Raw genomic sequence first — 8,726 nt, 5'->3', positions numbered from 1 at the left:
TGTGACAGGAGCAAGAGGGCACCCGAGCCTATGCAGAAAGCATTACACTCACAAATGAGCCGAGCAAGCCTACCATTAAGCAAGGTGAGGGGTGCCTTCCGGCAGTCATGCTGGCAGGTGACAACAAGGTGCTGGATAAGAGAGCTGTGCACCACACCGCCTGCCCTGAGCCCCCTCACCTAGGCTTCAGCCTTCAGGTGTGTTGCAAGGACAATGCCCATCAACCGTCTTAAAAAGGAATTCGAGATGGTTGGATTTGGTGCACTGAAAAGGGAGCCCTATCCTTTTCTTTGCTTCAGGCTGCAAAAGGTCTTAGACTAGCATGCCCAGGGAACAGCCCTGGGACTTGTGCTCTGGGAAGAAAGGTTCTGGGGTCTCACTAGGTACGTCACTGACCTCCTCCCCACACCTGAGCTGCTCTGTCTGGATTAGGGGATCAGCCAGGAGATTTCTTTCCCCAGTGTGGGCACAGGACTCTGAGAAACAAGCATCTTCCCATGGAAAGTGTTTGTGTCTCCAAAGCTGTACATGTCCCTCATTGGTGCCAATTCATTAGTGATTGCCTTCTCTGAAGCCATTTCTTTGTTTATTCATACCATTTATTGCCTGCCCAATCACAAGCATTCTCTGGGTGGCTTAGAAAGATTCAAACAAACATTACGAGAGGGCTGAACAGCGTGCTGTTGCAAAAGGTAGAATAAATTGGTTTGAACAGAGAACAAAGGAAGAGGAATGTTGCACGAACAAATCAACGGAAAGCTGAGGATGGAGGAATCACATGTGGGGAGTTAAAACAATATTAAACCTTGACAGGACCTGAACACTTGGGGAACAAAAGTGTCACTGCCTGGCATGGACAAACTCCTTGGGGATACCAGGGAATGTCTAGTGAAACCACACCTGATCTCATTAGACTGGGATGCTTGCAGAAGGGCATCCATGACAAATCTCAGGTTTCAGGTGTGTAGATACGAGTTGTATAGGAAGGATGCATCGCGCATGTATAGTGGAAATGAGAAAGACCATTGCACGTGTCGGTGTGTGCAGGATTCTCTTGCCCATGCCTAGAGTGCCGTTAGGGCCTAATTATTAAGCTGGGCAGCTAAGCCAGTCTCCAGGACCAACACTGTTGCTACTGCAACAGCTTGAGGCTGGTAGGTAACTTCAAGGTGAAGGTCCTATTAGCAGCAAAGCTGAGAAGAGAGCTGTCTAGGCTAGACTGGCCAGCTGCCAATGCTTGAGGCTGTTTTTTCCCACCAGCTGAAAAACTCTTGAAGTTTTCAAACTCTGCCCAGAATGCGAGCAATCAAGGGGATAGTGTAGGATCCCCTTGGACCCTCGCAAGGCAGAACCTCCCTGTGGGTGCTGCAAAGCAGTGTTCGGAACAGGTGCTTATGGGTCACATTCACAGCTGATCTGATCTGCTTTGATAAGATGCCAGGGTTCCCAGTAGCTGGAGAGACATGCATTGATTTCTTGCTTTATTAGTTTTTCCTCTAAATAAACTTCCTTTTGCCTTCAGCCATTGGTGTGCTTGCTGCTGCTGAATATCCAAAAAGAACCATTGCTTATTGGCAGAACAGTCTGCAAATTATACAGCCAAATAGCCTGCAAGTGTTGTTAATGAAAAGGAGGGATTCACACTCAAAATACCCTCTTTGCATGGCACACCATAGAATCATAGAATAATGGAGCCGGAAGGGGCCTAGAAGGCTGTTGAGTCAATGCTGGACTCCAAGTTAAAGCTTCCTTGAGAAGATGGCTGTCCAACTTCCTCATGACAGCCCACCACCTCCCTCGGTCACTGGTTCCATTGCCATTTAGACAGGTTTGGCCCTAAGTCAATCAAGAGAAGTACTACCCGGAACACATGATCTCCATAATTCAAAGGCTTCATGCACCACTAGCTGGCAAATCCCCAACTCCCAGCCTCGTGGCTGGCTGAGGAATGTGAGGGCTCTTTTGGTCTGGATTGCACCCTGTTTTGTTCATTGAAGAGTGACCAGATCACCTTTCCTGGGAGGCCCTTCTAGATCTTTGTACTGGGCCACCACAACCAAGAAATTTCTGTGCCTAGTTCCCACTCCCTTTGCCTCACCTAGGGATTGGTGAGAATTTGATTTCAGTTCAATATTTTCATAAGAATTTACCAAAATTTAGTCTATCTACTGAATTTGAGTAGTGCAGTTACAGTGAATGTTGGCAAATTCACAAAACTCAGTATTAGAAAAGAAATGAAATCTTTTCTTTTCAATATTAAAAAAGAAAGGAATAAAATCTTAAAAACTCAGTGTCTGAAAAAGCAAAACTTATTCATTTGCCCATCCCTAGATGCCACCAGATGGTGATGCTCCAGACAAGGTCTTCTCCAACTGACTCATAAGAAGGGAGATGATCCATGAGAACTTCCAATCATTATACCCTTTGTTCCTCTAGCTTGATGCCCTGAAGCTGCCTAAATGTCCTTCCCTCTCCTCAGTTATTCTGTCTATTCTTCCTTGCTGTCCCTGGTGCTTGGAATGCCATGCTAGAATATCCATAGGGTGCCCCAAGTCTACAGAGCCCCTCTCAAAAACCCCCTCAGAAGAGTGAGCCTTGACTCATAACCCCTTCATCCTCATTCCAAATTAGAGAAGAAGCTTTCTTTCCTGCTTCCCACCTAGGATCTGTACTGTAGGATCTTCGGGAGCAAGAATCTTCAAACAATACTTTGATTTATTTTGAGATACCTTCTAAAACTTTGGGAATTGCAGCCTTAGGACAAGAGCAGATATCATGGAGCCCATTGGCACCAATGCGCCCCTGGACTACCTACTTGATGCTCACCAAGGTGTCCCATGCCCTCCAAAAGCTCCGGGCAACTCTGAAAAAAACAAATTAGCTTATTTTCTTATCAGCAGTTGGTAATGTTGTGAAATAGATTTGTGCTTAATGTACTTCTGCTTTGTGCTCAGTCTTTGGAGAAAGTAACTTTCCTTGCCACTCCTCCCATGGCAGACATTTTGTCTCAGTGCCCAGGACAGCTCTTCCGATTGCCAAGTGTGCCCCCGGCCAAAAACCTTGGCTACCTTTGCTGTAGAGGCAGACTGGAGACCTCCTATATCATAGGGCTGGCTACCATCCCTATCTCCCTGCGTGCTGTGCTGGAAGTAAACAAAAGCTGCCTCTGCTTATGTCCTGGGAGTTGAGCCAGCTTGATGCACAGAGGTGATGAATGAAAATCGGCAAACACTGGAAGCAGGAGAGCCCTGCGCACCAACAGGACTTCTGTCCATTGTTGCTAGTTAATCCAGTGAGTGTCATTTTAATAGACTCCCGTTCTTTATTCTAGCGTGGAACTAAGAATAAACTCGGGCAAAGATTTGGTGCCAATAGTGCTTAATTACTCTGCAAAAGCTCCTTTGAGAAGTAAAGACAGATGTATTGGAAAGTGGAACCAAGTTTGCTTGTCTGCAGACTCACTGGCTGTTGGGCATTCCTGGTTCATTGCCAGGGCTGTGAGCAATTCCTGCATCTGCTACAGACATTGCCAAGGGCGATGCTTCTCCACCTAAAGCATTGCCTTTTGAGCAGCACTAGGCAAGCGTGTGCTGGCCACAGGGGCCTCTCCAGCATGCCTTTCAAATGTACCTTTTAAAGCAAGATCCCCGTGTATAACTACAATTATTTATAGCGACAACACCTCCCCGGTTCATAGGAACACAGGAAGCTTCCTTAAAACTCAGTCAAAGCATCAGCCGTCAAGTCCAGTTTGGTCAACATGGAAAGACAGCAGCTCTTCCAGGGTTGGCAGGGTGTTTTCCTGAATGGCTTGGAGAGGCAGGGTATTCAACTCTGGACCTTCTGGGTCCTTTGGCAGTCTAGGCCCATGCCTTTCTTATGATGGACAGATGGTTCCCATTGAGCCGCCATGCATAAGGTATATCCACAGCAGCAGATCTCATCTTGCCCACCCACGGATATAGAACTTTAACAAGGAACAGCGAATACAGGCATATGGAGCAGGGCAGCCTTCCCAGTGGCAACCGTGGTCAAGCAATTATTCCGGTGATAGATCTGTCCCTATGAATATGGCCTCTCCTCCTTTTATCCCTGCTAAAGAAATGGAATCCCTTGCCGTGCTTCTTTTTAATAGCTAGTAAGATCAGAAAACTGAACAGCTCTGCTCTCCCTTTCAGTGTCTCCATGCAAAATACAACTTGTGGAATCTGAACAAGCAGAATTTTAAAATGTCTATTTAATTAATGATTTTATAATTATTTAATTGATTTGTAATTGTTTTAAATGATTTTATTGATTGTATTTATGTATTGCCATTTGTTGTTCATTCGCATAGTGTGATTATAGTTAGAACATCACTACATTCCTTGTGGGCACTGTGGAACAGCAGCAGATTGAAGGTGTGGCCAGGCAAGGGTGGAAGGGCCATCATGGATGGATTTTATTTTTATTCATTCTATTTTATTGTAATATATTGTTGTGATTAATTGCTGAACAGTATTTTAAATTCTGTACTCTTCTATTGTTATTTGTTTTGATGTAAACCGTTCTGGGAGCTTTGTTAGCTGTGAAGAGTGTACAAAGGAAGGCAGGAAGGCAGGAAGGCAGGAAGGCAGGAAGGCAGGAAGGCAGGAAGGCAAGAAAGAAAGAAAGAAAGAAAGAAAGAAAGAAAGAAAGAAAGAAAGAAACTCTTCTATTTCTATGCATTCCTCGGCCTAGTACACTCCGGATGAGTTGGAGTATGATTCCCAGAACTGGCTACGAGATGCTGGAAGTTACATAAGGCCAACAGTTTTCGAGAAAGAAAGCAATTCATTCTGACATTGCCATTAATGTGATGCTTTTTTTAAAAATATTATCCCTGCATTTTGGAAAATCATTTTGAAAAATCAAGTGATATTTATGAAGTGAAGAATTATTTTGCAGTATTATAGCCAAAAAGCATTCAATATTATAAGATATATATGGGCCTTTTATAGTTTTCTTGTGTGCCTGCTTATATTTTATGTGTCTCTAAATGTGTCGGAAATCCGTGACGCATATTAAACTTATAATAAAAACAAAAGAAAGTGGATTTATAAGCCAAAAGATAACTCTGCTTTTTGACTGTCGGTAATGGGAGAGAAATGCTTTGCCAGCATAAATACTCATGCACACAAATTCTCCTTCCTGCCAGACCTGGACAAAACTTTCTGGATCTCAGATTTACTTACATCACATTCTTACAACAAGAAAAGTTGGTTTAGATAATATATCCAAAGGCATACAGATGACAAAGCATTGCATTAAATTATATAGTTATGAGCAGATTCTCCATTTTCTTGACTTGTGTTGCTCAAAAGAATTCATTCAGCTGCCTTTGCTGCAAGGGGCAAAGACAGAAAACAAATCTGAAATGCTTGGATTCAGTCTCAGAACCAGGAAGGTACCAGTTTTATCAAGGTAAGGAACAGAAATATGCCAATAAGAAACCCTATCCAGTAGGGTGACAATTTGTAGAGTGGCAAATGGGAAACATAGAAACAGAGCAAGTCAGAAGAGGCCTCCCGGGCCATCTAGTCTGACCCCCGGCACCAGCCGGCTCCGCTCATGACATGCCCACCATGTGGACGTCCAGCCTATCCTTGAACACCCGCACCGATGGGGCCTCAACGACATCTTGTGGAAGCCCATTCCACACCCTCGGGGTCCCGACTGTCAGGAAGTGGTTCCTGGCATCCAAATGGAACCTTGGCTCCCTGAGCTTTGCTCCGTTGGAGCGCGTCCTGCCTTCCTCTGCAGGGGAGAACAGGTCTCTACCCATCTCCGTGTATGTAATGTATGCAGCCTGTAAAATTCAGCTTTTTTTTTTTTTGCACTGACATTGAATAATTAGAATTTTTAGAGTGCACACATGCCTGTCCAACATTCCCTTGGTCACACAGAACAAGACACATGACCTTCTGCATTCTGGCTTCTCTTTCGTGTACTATATAAATGCTCATTAAGGCAGGCACCATTTTCCTTCCCACCTCGTCCTTGCAGAGGGATATAGAACCTAACTTCACCCCAAAACACAGAATACTTCATTATATCTCTACCTCTGATAGATATCAGATATTAACATCAAGGTTCCACTCATGACATGCCCACCATGTGCATGTCCAGAACAGGGTAGACATTTCCATAAAATGTGCATGTGCTAATTTAGACGCAGGCAACAATTTTGGGTTCATGTAAGAAACTGTCTGGAGGTGAAAGCATCACCAGCAGCTTCATTTCGTGAGTGTCCTGGTCCCCCTGTTTCTGCCTGGTGCCCACCCAACAGCATTCATGGATGGAGATGGGCCAATGAGAGTTTAGATATCATAATCAAACTATTGTGCATCTCATCAGCATTCTGTCCAAGACTCTGACTGGGTGATCTCGGCACCCCTCCTGGTCACCTTACATGACTGAATCTTGCCCCGGGTTTGCAATTGTCAAAACAAAATGGGCTAAAGCTTTGCCATAATGTGGCTGCTGAAAGCTTGACCCTGTGAGGGCAGTTTTAGACTTAAGATGGGATTTCTCATCAGATCAGGAATCCATGTTGCAAGTCTTACTGCCCATGTACATCTTAGACATGCTAATTGCTTGCCTGCCCTCTGAAGGTAACACACACCGTCTGGACTATTGTAATGTGCCTTACATGGAGCTGAACTTGAAGATGCTTTGGATGCTGCACTTGGTTCAAAACAGAGCTGCCAGATTGATGATTGGGACTGGTAGATGGGAGCACATCAAGCCAGATTCATACTTATAATTTAAGCTGCTGATGATGACTTATAAAACTCCCACAGCTTAGGAAGAGAGCTGTTGGAAATCTAAAGGAACGTCTTCTTCCACATGAGCCTGCCCAATCCTAAGATCGTTTGTGGAGGTCCTTCTCCAGGAGCTCTCCTTGAAAGAGGTGAGCTGTTACAAGGGGAAGAGCCTTTTCTGCTATTGTGCCCAATTGTGGAACGTGCTTCCCAGAAAGGCACACCTGGCACCAAGGCTTTGTCCGTTTTGGCACCAGGCCAAAACATTTTTATTTTCCCAGATTTAAAATTGTTGACAGTATTTTTAAGTTTTCCATTTTATATGTGGGGCTTTTAATTGTTGTAACTGCTCTGCTATTTTAATTTTTGTAAACCCTCATGAGATTCCTTGAATAAATGACAGTATTCATTTATTGAATACTGAATAAATTCAATAACAGGAATTGTTATTGAACAATTATAGTTATTGAACGGAGCCAGGAAGGAAGGAGGGAGGGAGGGAGGGAGGGAGGGAGGGAGGGAGGAGGAAGACTCTTTGATGTGCTAGTGATTTAGCTGCCCCGAAGGCCCTTTGTGCTGTTCCTGACCTGATTAGGAATCCACACTGCAAATCTTGCTTCTCAGGTGCATTGTAGAGATGCTAATGTCCCTCTCCTGAAAGGCGTGTCCTCTGGGACACACCTTAGACATCCTGATGCCTGCCTTTCCTGAAGGCTCTTCTTTTTTGTATTGTGTCCAGTCCACCTTGTGTAATCCTATTGTGGGTCTAGCACACTGTGTACATGCCCCTCCGCAACCTGATCCTCCACCCTCCTCCAATCTGTATGGAACTGATGGGTTATAAAAGCCGCTTGTACAGACTCCAGCTTGGTAGGAGATGGGGGCTACCTGCATGCCACCTGTACTTCCTGCATACCTGGATGAATTCTGAATGTTCTTTTGATTGTACACCCCGAATGGACTTTTTCAGGTCTTTATTCAGGTGCTGTTGACGGGCAAATTACATGATGGACAAATTAATTTTAAACCAAAACTGGACAGGGTAGCCCTGTAGTCATAAAACACTATGGAAAAATATATTTTTTTACATTGCTCCCAGATACACACTTCCCCAAAGACTAAAGCATGCAGTTGGGAGAGGGTTTCTCTCTATAAGGAGGATTTGCACATATCTGGGAGTGCAATTGCACAAATTTAATACTTTCAAGTCAGTGAAATGAAAGGCATCTGATAATCCATGAAATGAAGGTTTTAAAAGATACATACAGCCCTACATATACTTTACAAACCAACCTTGGACCACAGAGCTGTTTAATTTTAGCCAATGGGCTTTTCACTTTTCGATTTTCTCCAGATATATGGCATATCTGCCACAAGATATATGGCAACCATCAATTAGGGAATGCCTCATAGCATCATGAAGAAGATCCCCAGAATGCTGAAGTGTCTACAAACCAACTCGTCTGATGAATGGTTTAATGAGTCTTGGTGTCTTTAGTCTGGAGAAGCCAAGATTAAAAGGAGAAATGATAGTCTGAAGGACTGCCCTGCAGAAGAAGGAGCTGATTTGTTCTCTGTTGCTTCAGCGGCAGGACCACAGCCAGTCGGTAGAAATTGCAGGGAAGTATATTTTGGCCAAAGAGCTGGAGAAATTTCCCAAGAGGAGTTCAAGAGTGAACAGGTGCTCTCAGGAGATGTTGATCTCGCCTTTGCTAGAGGTATTCAAGCAGAGGTTAGATAGTGCCGCTTGGGAATATTTCAATTGTAGTATGCATTGGAGAACCTGCAGTGGGTAGAGTCATTTCTAAATTCCCCTTCTGCTCTAAAATTCGATGATTCTATGATTAAAAGGCACTTGATAGCTCACTCACACGATCTTGGCCTCTGTCACTGCCTCTGCCTCTTTCTTTCTCTCTAATTCTTCACCCCAGGCCCTGCTAATTC

Source organism: Varanus komodoensis, unplaced genomic scaffold (genome assembly GCF_004798865.1).
Source record: "Varanus komodoensis strain SLA01 unplaced genomic scaffold, ASM479886v1 scaffold75, whole genome shotgun sequence".
NCBI classification, from domain to species: Eukaryota; Metazoa; Chordata; class Lepidosauria; order Squamata; family Varanidae; genus Varanus; species Varanus komodoensis.
The sequence above is the reverse complement of the archived record's forward strand: the minus strand, read 5'-3'. Positions refer to the sequence as shown.